This window comes from Squalius cephalus (genome assembly GCF_949319135.1).
Source record: "Squalius cephalus genome assembly, chromosome: 13".
Classification (NCBI taxonomy): domain Eukaryota; kingdom Metazoa; phylum Chordata; class Actinopteri; order Cypriniformes; family Leuciscidae; genus Squalius; species Squalius cephalus.
The window spans coordinates 12,251,083-12,273,623 of NC_137134.1; the positions used below are offsets into that span (position 1 = coordinate 12,251,083).

Below are 22,541 nucleotides of genomic sequence, written 5' to 3' on the forward strand. Positions count from 1 at the left end.
AAATACTCTCATACCCTTCAAGTGTCTGTTTAAACTCCCAAACTCTAGCACAAATGACATCATGACGGAGGTGGGGAGGGATATCAGTGCTCAGAGGGGTTTTGTAGATGCGTGTGCAGTGAAAAAGAGCAAAAGAGACAGAAAAGAAGGGAGGAGAGGGGCTAGGGAGGAAAGTGTAGGCTTGAGGAGTCATTTGGGACGTTTCCTGCAGTCCAGCCAGAGAATGAGGCAGCAGAGAGCGGCCGTTGAGACTCTCATGTGTTCGGTTAAAGGGGTTTGCAGACAGAAATCGCTGTTTGTTTGTCGTTCAAAGATGTAAAATTCCTGATGGACTGCTCTCGAGACGTTATTCACCTTTCATTAACATATAAAACATGTGAAATTGTGTCAGAGGCAGAGAGAGAGAGATAAGATATGGAGTCATTTGGACTCTACAAACGATCGCTCGCTATGCGTCATTGCTTTAGAATCCGAGCAAAACGGTGAACGGATCATCCGAAGCAGCTCCATCGTTGTGCTTTTTCGCATCAAAATCCACATTGCTTACAATGAACTATGATTTATGGGATTATGATAACAACACAGCCAAAATCCACTTTACTAGTAACCCTGATTAGAGCTGTCGCATTACGTGGGTTTAGCCAAAAATCACATACAGCAAGTAATGCGAGACTAAGACCTCAGCGACAGATTATTGCGCCTGTAGTGTGGAATTGATCACAGATGACTTCACAATCATAACCAGACCACAGACCATCCTGAAACAAAAATAATACTGAAAGTGAATTTTATGCAATGACTTCAGATTATCTAGTACAGAAACAATAGAAAATTATTTACATATTTTAATTTGGGAAAGTAACAATGGAGGTAAATCAGAAATCTCACTTTGCTAAATCAGCAACAATGTTTTGTATGGGGGACCAAATGTGACGAAACGAAACAAAAAACACCACAAGACGAAACCAAACAAAACAAGATCAAATCAAATAAAAACAAAAAACACGAAAAAAAAAAAAAAATTACGTGATTACTGACAAACGCATTTTAATTAGTCCATTAATAAAAATAAATAACTATTTTCCATCAAATTCTAATTTAGTGATTCATAAACTTAAAGGGATACTTCACCTCTGGGAAGATGAATGTGTATTTAAAATAGGTAATTTAAGTAGAAGAAATGTGAAGAAATTTTTGAATTTGGAGCTTTCTAGACTGAGAAAAGCCAGAAAATGTATTTTTGGCTTATGTGGATGAAAGACAACAACTCCCAGAATGCACTTGCTTCGCTGCCTTAGGAGGCCACGCCTACCGGTAAGGGAGCGCAGTTGAAAACAAACAACAAGGCTAGCCTACGTGATAAGTTTGCCAGGGATTTAGAGATAGCCCAAAATGTCGGGGATTCGGCTTTTGCGTTCTACAGTCGCCATTCATCATGTTTACGGTGGCGAGCAGGACGAGGCTGACGGCCGCGGGAGAACGGCGCGAGGCCGGTGGCGTCATTACTGAGACGCGCCGGCCGGGTCTCGCATCTCTCACGGAGGAGCGGGAATTTTCATAGCAATGGTAAAACGCACATCAACCGATCACTTGTTTAGCGTTCATGTAAACACTACATTCATATTCACCGATCGGAATGAATTCAGTTAGATTGGAACAAAATGTGTGCATGTAAACAATGAATGGCGACCGCAGAACGCAAAAGCTGAATCCCGGACATTTTGAACGATCTCTCCCGCCGGACAAGTCCGGGAAAAGGAGGATGGTAACCCCAACTTACTCAGCTTTCTCCTACTATTCAGCTTTCTCCACAGAACAAGAGCCTGCAAGCTTAGCTTCCAAAGAAAGACGGCTGACACTGTGTACATTCTGTGAGTGAGATCCAACCCTCTATGGGCGGGCTGAAAACATGCGGAACTACGCCATCTACTGGCTGTAGTCTTTAGCCTCTGGCCAGAAAATCCTCCGATGACGCAAAATGACGATTTTTGCGTCATCGGAGGATTTTTTCCAGACAAAAAATACATAAATCTCTTGTCTCAGGGGGATATGAGGGTGGAAAGCATGGTAATTCGAAAATACTACAGGTTTTCTACTAATACAAAGCTTAATGCTAAATCCTGAAGTATCCCTTTAATACTGCATTTTCAGTTTGCTTACTTTTGTTTTTAGTAACTAATTTGATTCGATTTTTTTGTCATTTTGATTATCAAATTGCAAAATTAAACAACTTATGCACGTAGACTTTTGAGTTCTTAATTTATCAATTTCTCTAATGATTATTGAGGGTCACATTTTGGCCTCTATCGTTTTGTGCAAATATTTATTTTATATTAATAGCTTAGCGATATAAATAAAGGTATTAAATTATTAATCATGAATCATTTGCGGCACCTAAAATCATTTGAAATGATGGAAAATCCTTGAACAAGAACAACAAGAACAAGAACAAGAACAACAACAAGAACAACAACCAAATATTTTTAAATTAGATAGATAATTAAAACAGGCGAAATACATTTAGTTTGTCCTCCAGACATCATTTGTGCGCTGAACATGCGCATCATGAATAAACGTATCATACATAGTAGCACGAGTGGAGGCCACTTTGAACAGAGCTCTGTTCGTTTTCCCAGCATTCCCGTCTGTGTCCTCAAACGCCCCAGAATTGCAACATCATTGTAACAAGAGTCCAGGAATCAGAAAGAACAGAAACAACACTTCAAATTAAGTTATTGACCCCAAGAAGAGATTTATGGACACTCAAAAACCACCTCGCTTCACCTCAAGTCAACTGTCTACATTTATATTTAATGCCACTAAAGCCCTGCAAACCTAACTAGTAAATCTACAGGGCTTCAGAAACATTTCCCAGACGTCAGAAATCACTCAGGAAGTGTAATCCAAGCGTTTTAAACGTCGTTTTTGAGGGCTCTCCCAACAGTCCCGTAAAGCACGCTAATGCTCAGGGACGCGCCGTCATCACTCTCTCTCTCAGCGGCCGAAGGAGCGGGAAGAACTGCAGAGATGTTAAATTAATCACAAGAGCTCAGAAAGAGAGAGAGACTGCGACAGAGAGGGGAGCTTGTAAACTGCCCGTTTTGGGTTTGTGGTCATTACAGCCGTCAGCGATTCCCGCTCCAGGACTGTAAAACGTCTCGCCAGGTCTTCGTGACTACATCCATGTCATTTACTCAAAAAAAAAAAAAAAAAAAGGCCCAAAACGACACTTGACCAACCATCCACACAAGTGCTCATTTTCACAGAAACAGCCTTACTTGGTCTGGGACTAATGCAATGCAAAGCTGACAGTAGATTTTTAAATTGACACAAAATTTAATAATTCTATTAATCGAGCAAGCGGTCAGTTATGGCCAAATGTTGTCCTCGGCCTCTGGAAAGTCATGCAAGCTTGCGTGAGAACTGAATTTTGGAACTGTAGCTACACGATGCACAAGGTATTTGATTAGTTATGTAAAATGAGCACAATAACAAACAACACGACAAAAATGTGCTTAATGTGGAAACGGCTGACTCACCCTCATGTTGTTCCCAGCCCGTAAGACTTTCGTTCATCTTCAGAACACAAATGAAGATATTTTTGATGAAATCTGAGAGCTTTCTGTCTCTCCATAGACAGCAATGCAATTTACACATTCAAGGTCCAGAACGTCATTAAAGTAATCCATGCAAAGGTGGTTTAACTTTATTTATGAAAAGATTGACCTGCAATCCAGTAGGGGAAGCACCACGACGCATGCGTGTTGTGTTGATTTGAGACCGGGAGTTGTTCCGTGAACATGCTATTTTGTAAATATAGTTGTAAATTATGTATTTTTGCGCAAACAAACCACTAACGTCGGTTCATAAAATTGAGGTTAAACCACTGAGGTCACATGGATTACTTTAATGATATCTTTTCTATCATTCTTGACTTTAAATGTGTAAACGTTGCTCCCAATGGAGGGACTGAAAGCTGTCGAATTTCATTAAATATATCTTCATTTGTGTTCTGAAGATGAACGAAAGTCTTACAGGTTTGGAACGACATGAGGGTGAGTAATTACTGACAGAATTTTCATTTTTGGGTGAACTAACCCTTTAAAAGAAGAAACTACAGGCATAAATGTCCATTCCAGTTAGCTTTTACAAACGTCTACAAAAACCGTACAACTTTCCGCAATATTTTACAACTTCTAAACTTTCAGAAAACATTCAAAGTAATAAGTAACAAGATTTATAAATTATTTATATCAATATTGACAAGTCGTGGAGCAATATACTAGCCAATATTTTACCATTTTGAGATTATCGGCATCTGACTCTTTAGCCAATTTGCTAACATTACTGTGGTAAAAAAAAATGGCAAAAAACCAATGACCTTTAAAATCTATTGACAATTTAGTTGACGGATAAATTTCTGCTTTCATATTTTTGGTAAATTTTGAATACATACATACATACACACACACACACACACACACACACACACACACACACACACACACACACACACACACACACACACACACACACACACACACACACACACACACACACACACACACACACATATTATTTTATTTAAATAAAGATACTTTCATTTCCATTTATTTTGAAACAAAGATATTGATAATGGCTATGGCTATTTAAAAACTATCAATTAGCACTACTTTTTATATTTGACAGACCAATCCAATCTCACAAGAAAATGTAACTATTTTACGAGGTGGCAATTTTGTATGAAAAACATGCGATTTATAAAAATAACTCATTATGAAGGCCAACCCCTCCCCAAAACGTACCCGTCACTGGGGTTTAAACTGATCGTATGAATTCGTACAAATTAGTCACCAATTAAGCACAATGTAAAATAGTTACGAATTGCTGTGAGATTGTGTTGGACAGATTATAATGCATATTTAATAAGCTATTGCATATGCATATGATCTAATTTGCATATGTAGAACTAAGTCAACATTTCAAAACATTGCAGCATATTCACTTTTAGCCTCTGAAAACATTCCGATCTAAAAGCATCTCCAGACACAAGCAAAGGTCGTACCCTGAGGGAACGTCTCGCTGTGCGTTGAATGAAAAGGTGCTGCGAGTCAAGGTTCAATTGAAGGGCTCGCTGTGGGAATGAGCTTTATTTAGACTCACCTGCTGGGAGCCTGAGATCACACCGCCTGTTAGCGCTCACGCTGCTCGATCACCTGAAATAAACAAACAAACACACAACAATCATCCAAAGTGATGAACGCTGCAGCTGGAAGTAAGAAGAAAATATCAGCTACCAGTAGATTTCTCTCAAACCCTTCCAAATAACTAGGTGCACTTCCTCCCTGATCTGACGTACCTTGTTATCTCTTCAAACGCCTGGAATGCACACGAGAGCCAAAAGATTTAAAAAAAACGTAGACAGTCAACTCCCTACACAAGCCCCTCAGTCGATAAATGGAGAAACATAGAGAGTAGGCCAGGCAAAACTCTTTGAATCTTAAAAATAATAACTCCTGCACACATGCTTAACGCTCCTCTTCTACGAATCTCACAATGTCTACACCATTTCATTACAGGGTAATGATAACCGCATTCTAGAACCAAGTTAACACTTCATGTTTTTTTGGTTGTTTAGTTAGCGTACTTTTATTGAGGAAATCTCTCAGTGTACAAGCTTAGCACTCCGTTAAACAATTAGCCTGCTAACTTAAGGCCCGTTCACACAAAGAACAACTATAACAATATTAGCTTCGCCCACACCAACGCATAATAACGTTCGGTTTACTATAACCGTTCTGCAGTTCTTGTTAAAGTCTGGTGGATTTTGATTGGCATGTCAGTGTTTTTTTTAACATAGACTGTAAAAATTTTATTGGGAAAACGAACACTTGAACATATATTTTTTTAGTTTAGCTCACATCCCATTCGATTACATGGAGAGGGCGGGGTTTATGAGCTATACTGCAGCCAGAGGACAATCAAAATGTTTTGGCTTGACTTTTCAGGACTTGTGCTGCACACTTGGTTTTAAGACTTTTTTTAGATATAGTTCCACTTTGCCGTTATCATTATGGTTGTGCTGTGGACTTCCCTATTCTCAGAATTAGAATGATTATTAAAACTAAATAGTTATCGTTAGTTATCATCCTTGGTGTGAACAATTATTTAGCCTATATTCTGTTCATTTATACAGTTTTATTTGATCAGGCAACACAAACTGTGGACACTGGACAGACTCGATAGGTGGAGCGAATCATTTATGACAATGGCATTTTAATAACAATAACAGATGGTTATTTAATATATGGTTATTTATATACTACAAATACCGCTAAAGCTAAGGCACAGCCGCATTTACCGTTATTTGTCAAATGTTTGTGGGCGAAATCCAGTCATGTCAATTGGTATCCACACAATCTGGAATTAACGCAAGTGAGAAAGATTTCGCAACCAGTTTAAGTTGGTCACGGAAATTTGCTGAAAGCTGCCTGATTTGAAACTAACTTCTGCGTGAGCTTTGCTTCATACAGTATTGCTATACAGTATATTTGACAAAGGACCTTTTTTGCCAACAGAACTTCGCAGAAATGTGACTGAACCTTTACTTTACAACTTGCCACGATACTGGAATTTCCAACTTCAATACGATACCATGAAAAATATTGATATTCAATACCATTTTCGATACCACGTGGAAATCTTCCATCCATACTGCCATAGAGATAATTCATTATATCATAATTTTTTGGTAATTTTGTTGTAATAGCTTACACACAGTACAGGGACGCTTTCTTTGAATCGTTGAACTACATTTACAAAAAAAGTAATAAAATGAGAACAAAAACAAACTGCAAACAATAGAGCAATAGATACGATAGAAAACAAAGAGGCAAATGAAATAAACATAGCATTTCAAATATTTCAGTATTGATACATATCAAAATATCGATTTTTTGACAACACTACTTGCCACCACCAAAAAAACATTTTGCAATTCTTCTCAATGCTTTCCGAAATGTTGCTATATTTATGGATTGGCACCTGCAAATAAATGTAACGTTTTTCCTTTCGCTCTGTTTAGAATGTCTTAAAACTGATAGACCCCCTTTACATACCGAGAGACAGACAGACCTCCATCAAAGAGCTCAGTTGAGGGGAAAAACCCATCAAATTGACCCTGTCTAGAGCCCTCGGGGAGTTCCGCAGCATGTGATAACCATCTTTATCGTCTGTACCAACACATCTGTCTAAACACTGCTAGGTCAACCACACAGCGGGTAGTACATGCTGCAAGTCCACGCATCATTTCACTCTGTATGTCCGATTATACTAAACTCTTAAAAATAAAGGTTACAAAAAAGGAGTTTCCGCAGTGATGCAACCGAAGAACCATTTTTGTTTCCCCAAAGAACCTTTCAGTGAGCATTTCTTAAAAGAACCATTTTGTTCTTAGCATGAAGAACTTTTCCCTTTTCCACTATAAAGAACCTTTTGTGCAATAGAACGTTTCTGCGGATGTTAAAGACTCTTCATCCATAAATGGCAATAAAGAACCTTTATAGTTACACAGTTAGAAACCAACTGAATCTACAAGTTAATGTTCAGAAAACTCAAATTAGTTCAATCCTGTTACGCCACATGCAAATAATTGGTTCACGCTTCATTCACCGTGCTGATGGGGTTCATGGTCACTTAGATAACATCGGTACTTACATAATTGTGTCTGGCCCGTGTTGTCCTACAGACAGCTAGTGGCCCCTGAAGCGAGGTGATTCCTGCTCTGCAACTTATGCAAGCAAGCTAGTCTCGGTCCTGTTGCAACCGAAACACTCAGCATCTGTTTTCACACTTCCAGACATATTTTGGCTTAGGAACCCATTTAAATTTGGGGTTTTATTGCAGACCAGTGAGCTCCCAGCTATTTTAAAAAACTCAGACCACGCCGTTTGTGGGAAACGAGACACTTACGCAACACTGGATTGTTAGTGTGATTCTGTCAGACGGCTCTGAATTTCACAGGCTCTCGCTACTGAGTTTGGCTCTTTTTGTCACCCGGAGCATTAATGGGGTTTATGAGAGGAATGTGCAGAGATTTTGGGAAGTACTTTGGTAGCCCACAGCATCATTACGCTAGCCACGGTTCGTTCGCTGGCTGCTTGATGCATATCGCGTACAAAAATGTCAAGCGCTGGCTAAAAATGAACAGTTCCAATCTGATTGGCTGTTGGGGGTTCTCATGAATTATGAGCAATATTACTATACAAGTCTGGAAAATTATTGCTTTTATTACGATATATCATGCAGCTATATCGCGATATGGCTTAGCGCAATTTAAGCAAATATATGTGATACCGGTTTCAGAGTAAAGCACATTTCCACACGTGTAGTTCATGATACAGTCAGTGTTCCGAGTCTTGGTTAATTTACAGTGAATTAAGTTGTTCTGAAATGCTGTGAGATACACGCGTGTAAATGAACATCCAGTTCCTTCACTATAAAACCGACAGTGCATTTATTTATTTGTTGGCAACCCGTCAAAATAAAAGCTTGATGACATACTGTTTGAAAAAGAAGAAATTAAGATTGTAATTTATGGCCAGTATTTAGTATTGTAATTTATTATTATGTTTAATATATTGAATAATAATCCTTAATATAATCCCATAATAATAACACTGAAACCAAAATCCTAATAATTATTATTTTAAAGTCATTGAATTGGTCAAAAACAGTGTGAATGTGGCCTTTGAAACTCAAGTGTTTTTTTTTTTTTAAAGCTTTATGTTTCACTTATGTTCACTTTATGGTTCGAATTGGTTCTTGTAAACAGTCAACTTAAATATGAAGACCCAAATTTGTCAAATTTTGAGCCCTAAAAGAATTTTGCACTTTAAAAAAAATGCAAATGCACTCACCAACAAAATCACCTCAATCATTCTATAGCTAATTAATAATTCTTTCCAAATAGAGCAATTCAATAGTCATCTGGTGAAACTTCCTGTCTTTTTCATATCACAATATATAATCGTAAAATATCGTACTGCCATTTTTTTCCCAATTTCCCCAACCCTATGAGGTATAAATGAGGTGTACATGTGATATTGCCCAGCTGTGGTTGTCAGATATGGTCTGAACTCAAAAGAGTGATCAAAGAGAAGAGGAAGTCCACTTTGAACGGCTGACAAGCTATATTTGACAGAATAACGGGCAGATGAGCGTTCAGTAAACCATCTCAGTATGTGAGCATCCCTGCGCTCGCTCTACGCCAGAACAGATGGTGCTCGGGAATCCCTTCAATAAATGATAAAACCCCCTCAGGACCACTGCCTGACTGACAACCCCTAAGAATATGAACACATTCATGCCAGTGATTACTAAGGTGCTTCACTTGTGCACTTTTGAATGGAGGTGAATCTTTTAGCTGTTACGTAGCAGCCAATACAAGCCTCTCTGCCCAAAAACAAACTGAATTTCATTCACACACCTTGCTTTAACATGGCGTGACATAATGAGGCTATGGTCCTAATTATTGTCTTAATTACTTTAGTGTAAAAAAGCCATAGTGTGACATGTGCCTTATAGTCCAATAAAACCAAGTTAACCAGCAGTTTCATTTGTGTTCATGCTAGAGTTTATGGACCAAAATCTTATATCAAAGCATGAATAACTTTGTCTCACAATAATTAAAAAAAAAAATTGTTTTATATTTTACTCAAGATCAAAAAAAGAAAAAAAATGCATAAATATTGACTGCTTTACATTAACTAGTGTGCTTTGTTTGCTGACAGTGCTTGGGAAACGGGGTTTAACGGTCTAATGCTGCTGACACAATGAAACACTGCCGGTGTACCAGAGGAAAACCTGCTGTTAACTCGCCTGACGGTTATCTGATGCAGTGACTCAGAATCCCCCGGGAACAACCAGCTCAATGTTGAGGAGGAACTGTTGTGTAGCGAACATAGCCAAAGCACAAATCATATAAACACTCGGTGGAGATACAAGGTCATTTCAATCTCATAGCTGGAGCAGATGGGCTGGCGACCTTTCGCTCGAGATGGCTAAACAAACAGCATGTGGTTTATGTAAAACAGCCATCACTGCATCAAAGGGTGTTTCCTAACTTGCTTGAGTAACTGATTTATCTTATGAATATGAAGTTCTAATGAAACACAGACCCATTTCAAAGAAAGAAAATGGGTGTGACCACTAGAAATGCAGTAATTATGTTAAATCTGTTCATCAAAAAAAAAAGACAAATTTGTCATTATTTACTTATCCTCATGGTTTTCCCAAACCTGTGTGCTGTAATTTTTTCCATGGAATACAACAGGGGAATTTTTTTTTTCAATCTGATATTTCAGTTGTTCCGTACACATAATCTTATGATCCACAGAAATAAAAAAACCCACCATGCAAATTTTGAACGAGGGTGAGCAAACAATAACATTTTCATTTGTCTTGTCAACTATCTGTTTAAAATGTATGTTTATATGTTGGTATGAATCACCAAATTTCTAATCTCTTCAGTAATCTGCAGTCACACCCTCATGTAACATGATTTAGTATCTTAAGGACATGGCCGTGGAGATGGGAGGGTTTAGGTTCATCTAGCACTGACAGAGCAGCTGATCTGATACACATAAATGTCCTGTGAGGCGTGATGACTGCACACACCCAAACACACAGATGGACTGGGGGGGGGAAAGGGGCTGCAACCTTTTCATGCATTATCAGGCTCATTTCTTCCTTACTGTCAATCTTTTGTTTTAAAGTTCCCCTGTGGTGAAAATTTTGAAAATCAAGCTTTTAAATGTTGTTTATATGTCTATGTGGTGTTTTATATTATACTTTAAGACAAACCATGTGCAAATTCATAAGTCAACACTAGTTAAAACTGCAGTGAACCAAAGAAGTCTCAAAAACGCGGTTTGAAATCGCTGGTGTTTCTGACATCACAAACTACCAATCACGTCAACAAGTGGATCTCAGAGCTGAGTGAGTGGAGGCGGGGCTAATTTGCATATTCATAGAACCACGTATTCTAAATGAGGCAAGGCTGTAGAGTTACATTCAAGCTATTTTAAGGCATGAAGAATTTTTTTCAAAGAAAAAACGTTTAAATATGTCATTTGGTGATCAAAGATGAGTTAATGCAAAGTCAAAATATGCAAAACGTCATGTTGAAACTCTCATGTGGATTCCGAACTAGGCTACATTTACCACACAACATTTCCTCCCAAAGCCCACTGAAGACCACACAAAATAAACTAGCTCTCTGTAATACAATTTTGCTCCATATGGAGGAAAAGAAAAAGGGTGCTCAAACTGATTTACAAACAAAGTGATCAAAAGTCATTAATTTTCAAAGGGAGTTGGTGATTATTAGTAAGTCCTCTAACTGCTACTGTTGCAACAATATTTATAACAGTTCAACACCAGTTTGTGAAAATTAAGAGATGATGTGGCGACTCCCAATGGGAGCGAAGACACCGAGTTGATTCCCCATACAGTTGGATACTACAGTCGAATGTCTACTAGCTAGTATTGAAACTGACAACGGTATTTAAATGTGGGATTGAACCCGAAAACACAATGATTGACAGAGATACCCATGGCAATGGATGAGACAAAAATAGACCTAATTTTCTTTGAGAGTTGGTGATTATTGGTAACACCTACTACTAATACCATTGCAACAAAATTTAAAGTTGAAGCAAATTAATTCAAGTTTATGCAAATTAACATTGACTTGACTTCTGATATGATTGGATTCTACAGTCGAACTAGGAATTAAAACAATTGTCTACATTCACAGTCTCTACAACTAGCTGACTAATTGGTCTTAAGGAAGCCCTGTATAATTGTGCTGGATTCTTGGTTCATGATTGGATGAATTTATATCAGACACTAGTTCAGTTTAGAAAATGCCATATTGTTAGGGTTAGATAAAGTTCCAACTTGCGACCTTGTGTTGCATTCCAGATAACTTTGAAAATAACCAACAGAATGTTGTTTCAGTTTCCATCAAATGGAACTTCTCTTCAAGATTACAAGAAACTTCAAGGCCAGTATTCATCCAACTTTGCATGGTGGGGCCAATGTAGGCTCGATATGGGCTTGAGGTATGGGCCCTACATGGGTTTGTCCATGGATTCCATTTCAGTCATCATAAAAGCCATTGAAAAACACATTTATGGCCCATACTGTGGTTAATTCAAATAGGGCCAACATGGAAACCATGGACAAACCCATGTAGTGCCCATACCTCAAGCCCATATTGTGCCTACATTGGCTCCAACATGCAATGCTGGCTGGGTGGGTAGGTTGGGACAAGCGAATATCTGCAGAATATTGGCCCTCCAGGACCAGGAATGGACATCCCTTTTCCTATCTGAAGTGCAACAGAAGTTCCAAAACAGCTGGATGGAACTCAATGGAATGGAACAGACTGCAAGAGTCTCAATGCGTCAAAGTAAAAAAATGTCCACAATAATGGATGGCTGTAGCAAAAATCCATTTTCATGAAACATTCCCCTTTTTGTTTTTCCTGCTTTTAATTGTACTCATAATCTTAATGACCGACCACATACCCCTCAGATTTGGAGGCAAATGTGATCTTGCTTGTCAGCATGTTGCGAAATGCCACTCTTAGCTGATGATACACAAGAGCCGAGCAAAGCACTATTTAAGAAGACATCTGAATACTAAAACTCTGACTCTCCCGACTGTTCCATTGAGGAAAACCATGATTCTTAATACTGAAAAACTGTTCTTGTCAATTCTGTGAGGATTGTGTGACACAGGCCATGGACCAGATCCATCCGGTGCACTGCCGTCATCACGGGGACCCATCTTGTGACATCACAGGGTCACTGTTTTCCTCTTCCTTCCTGAATAGAGCCATCACAATGACTGCATAATAAGATCACATGGGGTGACCTACATATATCCACTGACAAAAGACAAATTCAAGGAAAGAAAGTGACACATCAACATTGTCTTTTTTCAAAGCCTGTTGTGTCAGCTTTGTAACCATCTGAACCATCAAAAAGAAAAAGAGCACTTCCTGTCCACTTAATCGAGAATAGGAAGAGGAAACGGAATGCTTTCCTGTTCCTGCTGTGGATTGCATCTCTGTCATTCGAGCACACACGCACAACATAAACACAAAACAAACACACAGGTTTATAGGACTCTTAGGGCGCCAAAAGCAGTGCTGGACAGTAACAAATTATTTTTTATTTTGTTACTGTACTTGAGTATCTATAGGGAAACCTTTACTACACTTCATTCCAAAGCTCCATTGAAGCTAGGCAGGGCTGAGCCTGGTCAGTACCTGGATGGGAGACTCCAGGGAAAACCAGGTTGCTGCTGGAAGAAGTGTTAGTGAGGCCAGTAGGGGGTGCTCATAACCCTGTGGTCTGTGTGGGTCTTAACACTATACTGCCAAAAAGCACCGTCCTTTGGATGAGATGTTAAACTGAGACTCTCTGTGGTCATTAAAAATCCCAGGATGTAACCCTGGCATCCTGGCCAAATTTGCCCATTGACCTCTTACCATCATCAAGGCCTGCTAATCATTCCCATACTGATTGGCTTCCATCACTCTGTCTCCTTATCCATCCATCCATCCATCTTCTTCCGCTTATCCGGGGCAGGGTCGCGGGGGCAGCAGTCTAAGCAGGGATGCCCAGACTTCCCTCTCCCTAGACACTTCCTCCAGCTCTTCCGGGGGGACACCGAGGCGTTCCCAGGCCAGCCGGGAGACATAGTCCCTCCAGCGTGTCCTAGGTCTTCCCCGGGGTCTCCTCCCGGTGGGACATGCCCAGAACACCTTCCCGGGAAGGCGTCCAGGAGGCATCCGGAAAAGATGCCCGAGCCACCTCAGCTGGCCCCTCTCGATGTGGAGGAGCAGCGGCTCTACTCTGAGCTCCTCCCGAGTGACCGAGCTTCTCACCCTATCTCTAAAGGATTGCCCAGCCACCCTGCGGAGAACTCATTTCGGCCGCCTGTATCCGGGATCTTGTCGTTTCGGTCATGACCCACAGCTCATGACCATAGGTGAGAGTAGGAACATAGATTGACCGGTAAATCGAGAGCTTCACCTTGCGGCTCAGCTCCTTCTTCACCACGACAGACCGGTACAGCGACCGCATTACTGCAGAACCTGCACCGATCCGTCTGTCAATCCCCCGTTCCATCCTTCCCTCACTCGTGAACAAGACCCCAAGATACTTGAACTCCTCCACTTGATGCAGGAACTCTCCACCAACCTGAAGCTGGCAAACCACCCTTTTCGTTCCATGTCCCTAGAGCTAGATTCTGCGTCCAGGGATCGGGTTGTCGAGGCCCCCGCCTTCGACTGTCTGTCTCCTTACTTAAGTAATATTTTATTAGGGTATCTGTACTTTACTTTTACTTAAGTAGGCTACTTGATTTGTGTACTTCGTCCACCACTGGCTAAAAGTAGCAAAGTAGCTGTTACAAAATATTTCAGTAGCATATATTTCAGTTGGTTTCACAATAGGCTAGTAGCTATATAATAGCTGCATCAATATTTTTCCATTGAGTAGTGGTGTAGCATCACTATTTTAAACATGCTAAATGTCGTAAAATGTCCTCTTATACTCATGATCTAAACATGGGGGAATTCATTTAGTTTTAGAGAATGTTCATTCAGAAGGTTCATTTAAATAAACGTTTTTTTAAAAATACTTTTTATTAGTAGTTTCGAGTGTGGACTAGCTTTAATGGTATTTAAATTAAAAGCATGCCGCTTTTAGCTACAGTTAGCTTCCACAGCTTCAAAGTAGCTTTCCCAACACTGATATCTGTTTTCGCAGCCACACATCCTCAGTGGAAACTCTGATATGAGTTTGGAGCTGTGCTTTGATAAGCCTGAGACCTGCAGGGCTCAACTATCTCACAGTGAACCATGGGCATCTCACCGTCAGGAAAACACTGAAGGGACAGCGAAAGCACAGCGCTGTGTATGCAAGGATTTGTTTTGCTATACTTTCTGAGATCAAATCTTTCAAAATATCTACACATGTAGTGTCAAACCTCTTTAAAAAGACCTGTGAGGTGGCCTCACTATCAAAAAAAAAATACAAGATACCATAAAATTGACTTTAAAACATTTTTAAACATCAAAAAAACCTAGCTACTGTAATTGGCATCGTTAAAGTAGGCTAGTTATATGACTTTTTTATATTTGACAAAAAAAAAAAAACTAAGTCTTCTGAAGCCATTATGAAGAACATCATTTTTTAATTTGTTAATAAATAAAACCATCTTCAAGAGCACATTACAATACGCTGCAAACTCAAAGAAACAAAGTTCAAGAGGTGCAGCAACATGACTATCCTAAACACAACCAGAAAGTCTTGATCTCCAAAAAGCCTCATTTTTCACAAACTCAAACTCGCAGGAGTCAAAAAGGTTGAAGTACTAAAGACAAACAACAGTAGGAGACTCTTAACACAATGATATCAGCTTTACTCAGGGAGGGGGTTAATGTGGGCTTGTTGTCAAAATACAAATGCTAAATTATAGCATGGCGACCCATGACAGAGTTTGATTGATGCCGGTCGGTTCAAGAACTGAAAGAGTCACATTGAGATTGTGGCTCAAAACCAAAAGCCTTTGGGGTTTGTTGGCCGCTAATAACGGTCTTGAATGAGAGTGAAACTAGAGTTGTTATTCCTCTTTTTCTGTGATTTTTAACACATTACAAACTTAATGCTGGTGTTTCATATTACAAAAGAATATGACCGCAGAAACAGCAGGTACAACATTGTTAAAGGTCATTATGGAGATCTACCACCATAAATGTCAAGAAAATACAACCTCGGGCAGACAGAACCTGCTGTGCCACTTACTTTCAGGGTCATTTTTAAGAGTAAACCGCTGCCTCATCCTTGACTAAATTGCCACATCCAGGAAACAGCCTTTAAGTGGTAAAGAGCTGGTGGAAAAGACGGTACATTTAGACCTCAGTCATTATTCAAGAACACTGCCCATTTGCTGTTAAATCTTTCAGTGTTATGTCCAGTTTAGCAACACTGTAGCAAAATTAGGACAGCATTACGCAAGTGTTAACCGCAGCTGAAGAGTGTGGGCCCTGCCCTGTAAACATTGATGTGAGAACAAACTGCAATTTCCTTCTCCATTACCCATAATCTCTCTGATGGGTAAATTACATGATGCTCATTTTTTGTCTTTTTTAAATGACCAATTTATAATAATAAAAAAAACACATAATGAAGTGAATACACATACTGCAACGTGACCACGGGCCAAACTCTGCTGTTACAACTACTAACTTCATCCATTATGACAGGATGCTACAAGCTGGATAAAAATAGCCGCGCTTCTTCTCCATGAACTTGGACACAGTGCCTGGAACCAACGGACTGTGTTCAAATACCAGTGCGTTTGTTCGTTGAGTTTGTGTTGCATGCAGATCGTTTATGTCATGTTATGCCAAATCAAAGCTGGCCGTGTGTATCAGATATTTGAACAGGGTGGCTAGCGTCTCTGAGGAACACGATCCCTGCTGTACATGGAGAAGCTCCAGTAATAGAAGGGAATTCCATGTATTTGGATTTGCATGAGCGTCCATCCACCTTCAGAAGGCTTTGGCACTCTTAGCTCAGCACACAGTAGTAAACTCGATCCTATCGGTCATTAACGCATCCATAAATACCCACAGTAACATACACAATCATTATCAGGTTGAAGAGAATGAACTTGTGAACTGCCATTCCTTGCTCAGATTCCCATCACCAGTCAATATAAAATTATAAAAGATCTCCCAGTAGATCCAGCATTCCTGGTTAAATCTACAGATATTTGAAGAACTCCAAATGATCCTTCATGATTCATTTTAATGTTATACGTTTAACCTTGCAGGAAGCATTTATTCCAAAATGTGACCATGTAAATGCGAGGTATTTTTAGTTTCGTACATGACACCCAACAGAAACACGTCAAGTGTTTGGGTTCATCATATGAACATTTCAGATAAAACACTAATGCACTGTTTGTAGAAATTAACAATCGCCAAGTGCAAGTAAAAATTACTGTTTTTGAACAAATCTGATTCAAATATTCATATTCATAAGACTCACTGGTTTCCACCTGCTAGTGTAATTTTGTAACTAAGACACCCATACACTACAAGATAATCGGGCCGATTTTGGGCCCAACTCTCCCCTTATACTAAACAATACCCGATTCAGGAAGCGAGCTGACGAAAGAGGGAAGCATGACACGACTTCATCCAAACCTTTTTCTTAGTTATTTCAGCGATTTTTTTTGTAAAAGGCAGTCCAACTGCAATCACCATTTCTTTTTACCCGTCCTCCAACATGTAGGTTTACTCTGAAGTCACTTTTGATGTGAGCGATTGATGTTGGCATTTTAGCACTTCCGGTTCCATAGTCCCGAAGTTAATGGGTTTTTTGAATGGGTTTTTGGTTAAATGGCTGAAAATAAGGTCTGTGGTGATGGTGAGCATAAGCTCAAGATACTTTCACATTTTATTATACAACATAAAATAAATCAGTATTGACTTGATTGAAAAAGGCAGTTGCTAACAAGTGGCTAAATGGGACTATAGAGGCAGTCGAGGAGTTTAAACGACATCGCGCTGAACAGATAAACAGTATAATAGCGCTATTCTAAACTAGTCTAACTCAAACTTTCAGGGTAAATGTTTTTAAATAAAAACTGAAAGAGTTGTCGGAAGCTCAGTGATTGTGACGTTTAAGTCGTGGAACCGTGGTGTAGTTCGTTTATATCCTACCTTTAGCTTTTTACTTCTGGCGACAGCATTTAGGCTTCAAAAATCATAAAAAGTTGTGCACATCTGTGAAAATTATCTCGATGGACAAAAACGTGCATGTATCATAAACTTTTGTTGATCACAGAGCTTGTTTTTTGGGATAATCCAAAAGCCTATGGAAAAATCCTATTGGGTTTTTGTCGAGTGACTGCCAGTCGGCCTACAAAATGGCGTCACACCTGCACCAGTCTATTGTGCTGGATTAAACCCTACTCTGAAGTAGCAGCTAATTTAGTTCCCGAAAGGCATTCCTATAACCAAAATCATTCCTAGTTCCTGCGGAGCAAACACGCCGAAAAGTGGGTACTTCCACCAATAGTTATAGGAACTATGGAAAGGTTCCTCCAGTGTAAAAGCCCCTATACTGGGGTGTTTGTCACCAGTAAGCAAGAAAAAAGCTAAATAATTTAATTCTCATGGCAACATAAACATTTTTAATAAAAAAGGGCAAAACACAGTTGTGTTATACTTTCTAATTTCACTCACTATTGGCAGGTGTGGCAAAAAGTACATTTTGGACCCTGTTTGAGAATACAGAGCTGTGATGCGGCACTCGACAACAGGAACTAAGAGTAGGGTGTGTCCGCTCAGGCAGATGAGTCGTTATATTTAGGTTATTTTTTTCTTTTTACACAATCAGTGCAATAGAGCACATTTCCTTTGTGGGCAGGATGCCATACACCACCCTCAAAGTCACGGTCAGGGGGTCACATACATACGCATATAAACAGACAAGCTTAATAAACGATATTTTCTTTTGTAACAGGATATTAATTGTGTGTGAAGTTTTACAATCCTTTTTTATTAAAGTACATTACAGGGGAGTTTTCTTCTCGTACGCACCACGAAAAAACCTGAATAAAATGCTGTTTTGCAATTGCAATACTCTAACAAGTAGCTGTAAAAATAACACTAACAACTGCACTGATCCAGATGAAACGTTCATATACAAACACACAACCATATACATGTGTATAACTTCAGGCTAATTCCCCACCTGAAGATGCTGTTGGTGCATTCCTGGGAAAGCTGAGCTGTTTTAGCCGGAGGGAGGGATGTAAGACTGCCAGAATGTATATATCTTCATTAGCACATATGCGCTCAGATTTGTGTACTCAACCGTAAGAGAGAGGGTCAAAAAGTTGATTTTCCGAATTCCAAACAATTCAATGACAAATTGAGCCGAGTCAAGGATTAGCTTGACGATTCACACCTTCAATTACGCTGTCAAAAAAGACACAAGGCTTTAGGGAGGATGTCTTCAGAAAAGAGCTTGGCTAAATGCTCCACATTTTAATCTGACCTCAAACCACTCTCTGTTCAGGGGGCCGTAAAATCAACCTCAACCATGAGAGCTCAGACCCACTTCCTCCAAACTGACTGCGATTTAAAATCCCAGGATTCGTTGACCAGATCCGAGGCTCTTACCGAGAAGCGAAGCGCTCGGAATCTGACACGTTAAATTAAACAAGCGCCTACGATCTATCAATGAAGAAAAGAGTGGTTGGACGTCTTTGTTTTCATGGCAGTGCAGCCTGAGATTCACAAAGGTGGAATGTTTTAATGTCGGACAAACGTACCCCCTGGGGATTTTATGGATACAAAGCGTTGCTTTTAACCTGCAACAAAGGCCTGTCGTCCATTGGAAGCGATGCAAAACTACTGTATGGAGCTTCATTCAGTCTCGACGTGTTTTATGTTTGTCTTATTAAAGAAAGAGATCACAATGATCCAACTTCGGCCTCTGGAAAAGGCCTGTGTTTGAATGCCATCCAAATGAAGCTACTTTTGACGCAACCGTCATAAGTTATTTAATGCTAACATTCAAAAGTTTGGAGTCTGTTATATTTTTGAATGTCTCTTCTGCTCACCAAGGGTGCATTTATCTGAACAAAAATACAGTGAAAACAGTAATATTGTGAAATATTATTACAATATTACAACAAACTGTGTCTGAATATATTCAAAAATGTTATTTATTCCAGCTGAATTTTCAGCATCATTACTCCAGTCTTCAGCGTCACATGATCCTTCAGAAATCATTCTAATATGCTGATTGGATGTAATAACAGTATTTTAGACCACATTTTGATGCAGAAAGAAAGACAGATGTGACGTCCACATCTGGGAGTGATTGTGCCGCTCTCAACAGATGTAAAATGACAGTGATTGGGTCCATTAAACTCCTGACCTGGAACATTTTTACTGTGTTCCCAACACAGACACACACACACCCCGGGGGTCAAGCCTCACAGTAAACACCACCAAACAATATTTCCCACACAAACTACATCGGAGTTGTTTGAGCTCGCAGCTGTCAAACAACCACAGCAACATCCCTACCAATACCACCAGCAAATTAAAACTGTTACAAAACTTTAATAGCTATAGCCATGGAAATGGCCTTGTTTGTAAGCACATGCAATCTCTTTGTAATTAAAATTTAATTTTAATAATCATTTCATTTATTTTATTTAGTCAGATTTGAAACTCTTGCGTAAGACGTCTGGCCTCTCAGATCCAGCATGCACAAAACTGGCTGGGACATCAAACGGTTTCGTCTCGAACTCATTTGAGTCAGCTCTTGGCATCTCTTTCTCTTTTTTTTCTCTCACAGGGTACGACCTCGTAACCATGGCGAAGGACTGCTAATATCAATGCAAATGGATTCTCTGCTAGCAGGAATTCGGCTGGACCGGAGAAACCCAGAGTGCCACTCCAGAGGAGGATTTGACCGAGGAGCCTGCGCATTTTTCATTCACACAGTCCAGAAACTTAAAACCAAAAACCAGACAAGAACAAAAAGTTTATACAGCATCTATAATCAGGCCTGGAAATGTGTGTGTGGGGGGGGGGAATGGAGTTCCAGTTCAAATTTCCATCATTTATCCATATCACCAAGACACCAAACGCTATGCAAATTTCACAGATGAATATAGTGGGATTTTCGGCATCTGTGGTATAAATGTATAAAATATGTCAAGTCAAGTCACCTTTATTTATATAGCGCTTTTTACAAATCATATTGTTTTCAAAGCAGCTTTGCAGTGAACATAATTGAACAAAGTTTGTTTTGGCTGTACAGCAGACCAAATATCGGCCATTTCCACCACTATAATGAGTACTGTTGAAGTTGTAGAGAAAAAGTATAGTCCCTTTATCAAACAATGAAGGGCTGTATCGTGATTTGTTCTTGCTAATCTAAAGAGCGTTTCTTAATCAGATATTACTATGCTACGTTGATAGGCTTGCTATGTTGTTAGCTTGTTCACCAAAGGCTAATGGATAAAACAACGAAGAGGAAATATTTGTACCTTCTGAGAAATGCACTCTTTGTATTTACATTGGTTTTGAAAAACTTTGACACCATTTTCAACAAAAGTTTTAATTTAAAATTGTCATGTGGTATAACCAAGTAAAGGTACACCGTAAAAAAAAAGTTTTAAAAGATTATTGGAGTACATTTCACAAAAAAATAGTTCTAATCTTTCCACTTCAAAATTTCATGTGTTACTTTCCATTTATTTGAGCTGCACTATTAAACGTTAAAAGGTCACAATCCCCAAGTGACCTTATTCCTTGATGACAATGATTCGCCAGTGTCTATAAAACCTTTGACAAAATCACAGCGAACATTCAGATCTGTGTTGGCGCTGGTGTTGAGCCAGAGAGGCAGATTCCATGTGTATGAAACAGCTTCACAAACAGGTTTTTCAACCACACAGTAGACAGAATCAATATTTACATTACATTAGTTACATTTGACAAATGATCACAGAAGTACTGGGATAAAAGTAAGTTTATAGTTCGGATATAAACACTTATGTCTATGGTAGTGATCAAAATAGAGCAAATCACCTTTTGAAAGTAAATTTGTGCTTCAAATAGCCTAACGATTGCATCCATTACATCGTTACACCAGTAGGTGGCGACAAATTACTTAAAAAAATTTTTTTTTTCATTGAATCATTCATTCAAGAGATTCATTCAAAAATGCTGATTCATCCAGTAATAAAACAAGTGAAGGATTTATGGGTGAGTCATTAAATCATTCTTTCAAACTGATTGTTTTTTTAAATAATTCATTCAAATGAATGAAACACTTTTAAATAGACTGCAGCCATTAACATTTTGTCAGAACCTTTAAATTACATGTAATTGTGTTTAGTTGTCGGTTCAGAATCATGGGAGAATCGTGATCTCTATTTGAAACAAAACAATCGCGATTCTCAATTTACCCAGAATCGTGCAGCTCGACCATTTATTTACAATTAATTTTGAAATTTAATAGCGTGAGAATTGTGAGTAAAAATTGTACTACACCAATTTGTTCTTATTTAACTTATTTTTAAATAAAATCTTTTAACGTAACATTTTTGTTATGTTAAAAAGTTAATTCATAACTATCATTACGTTTTTGGGGGGGTTGTACCAATTGACATTTTACAACCTGAACTAAACTAGCCTTGTCATAAAACGTGACTTGTTTAGATCTTCAAGTTTTTTTGTTGTTGTTTTTTTCATTTCATGTTTTGATTTTTGTTTTTTTTCTTTGCATGTTTCAACACATTGGTTGCACCCGATGACTTTGATTTGGCAGATACAGTACACGATCCAAAAATCACATACCTCCAAATTAAACACAATTCTGATTGGTCATGAAATTGTTGCTTCACTTTTTCTGAGGACA

The 22,541-nt window shown here is 39.0% G+C and overlaps 1 protein-coding gene across 6 annotated transcripts in view; it reads right to left on the reverse strand.

The window, feature by feature from the left end:
- The window catches only part of add3a (adducin 3 (gamma) a), a 97,332-nt gene that overhangs the window by 63,949 nt on the left and 10,842 nt on the right, over positions 1 to 22,541 (reverse strand). For 4 of the 6 annotated variants that reach the window (XM_079889730.1, XM_079889719.1, XM_079889721.1 and 1 more), the window contains exon 2: positions 5,164 to 5,216. The exons of 1 other annotated variant lie outside the window; for it this stretch is intronic. The gene's annotated coding sequence lies outside the window, so the exon portion shown is untranslated. Of the gene's footprint in view, positions 1 to 5,163; positions 5,217 to 7,716; positions 7,760 to 22,541 lie in introns of those variants that run through there. One more of the 6 variants, XM_079889725.1, reaches the window with a different exon arrangement.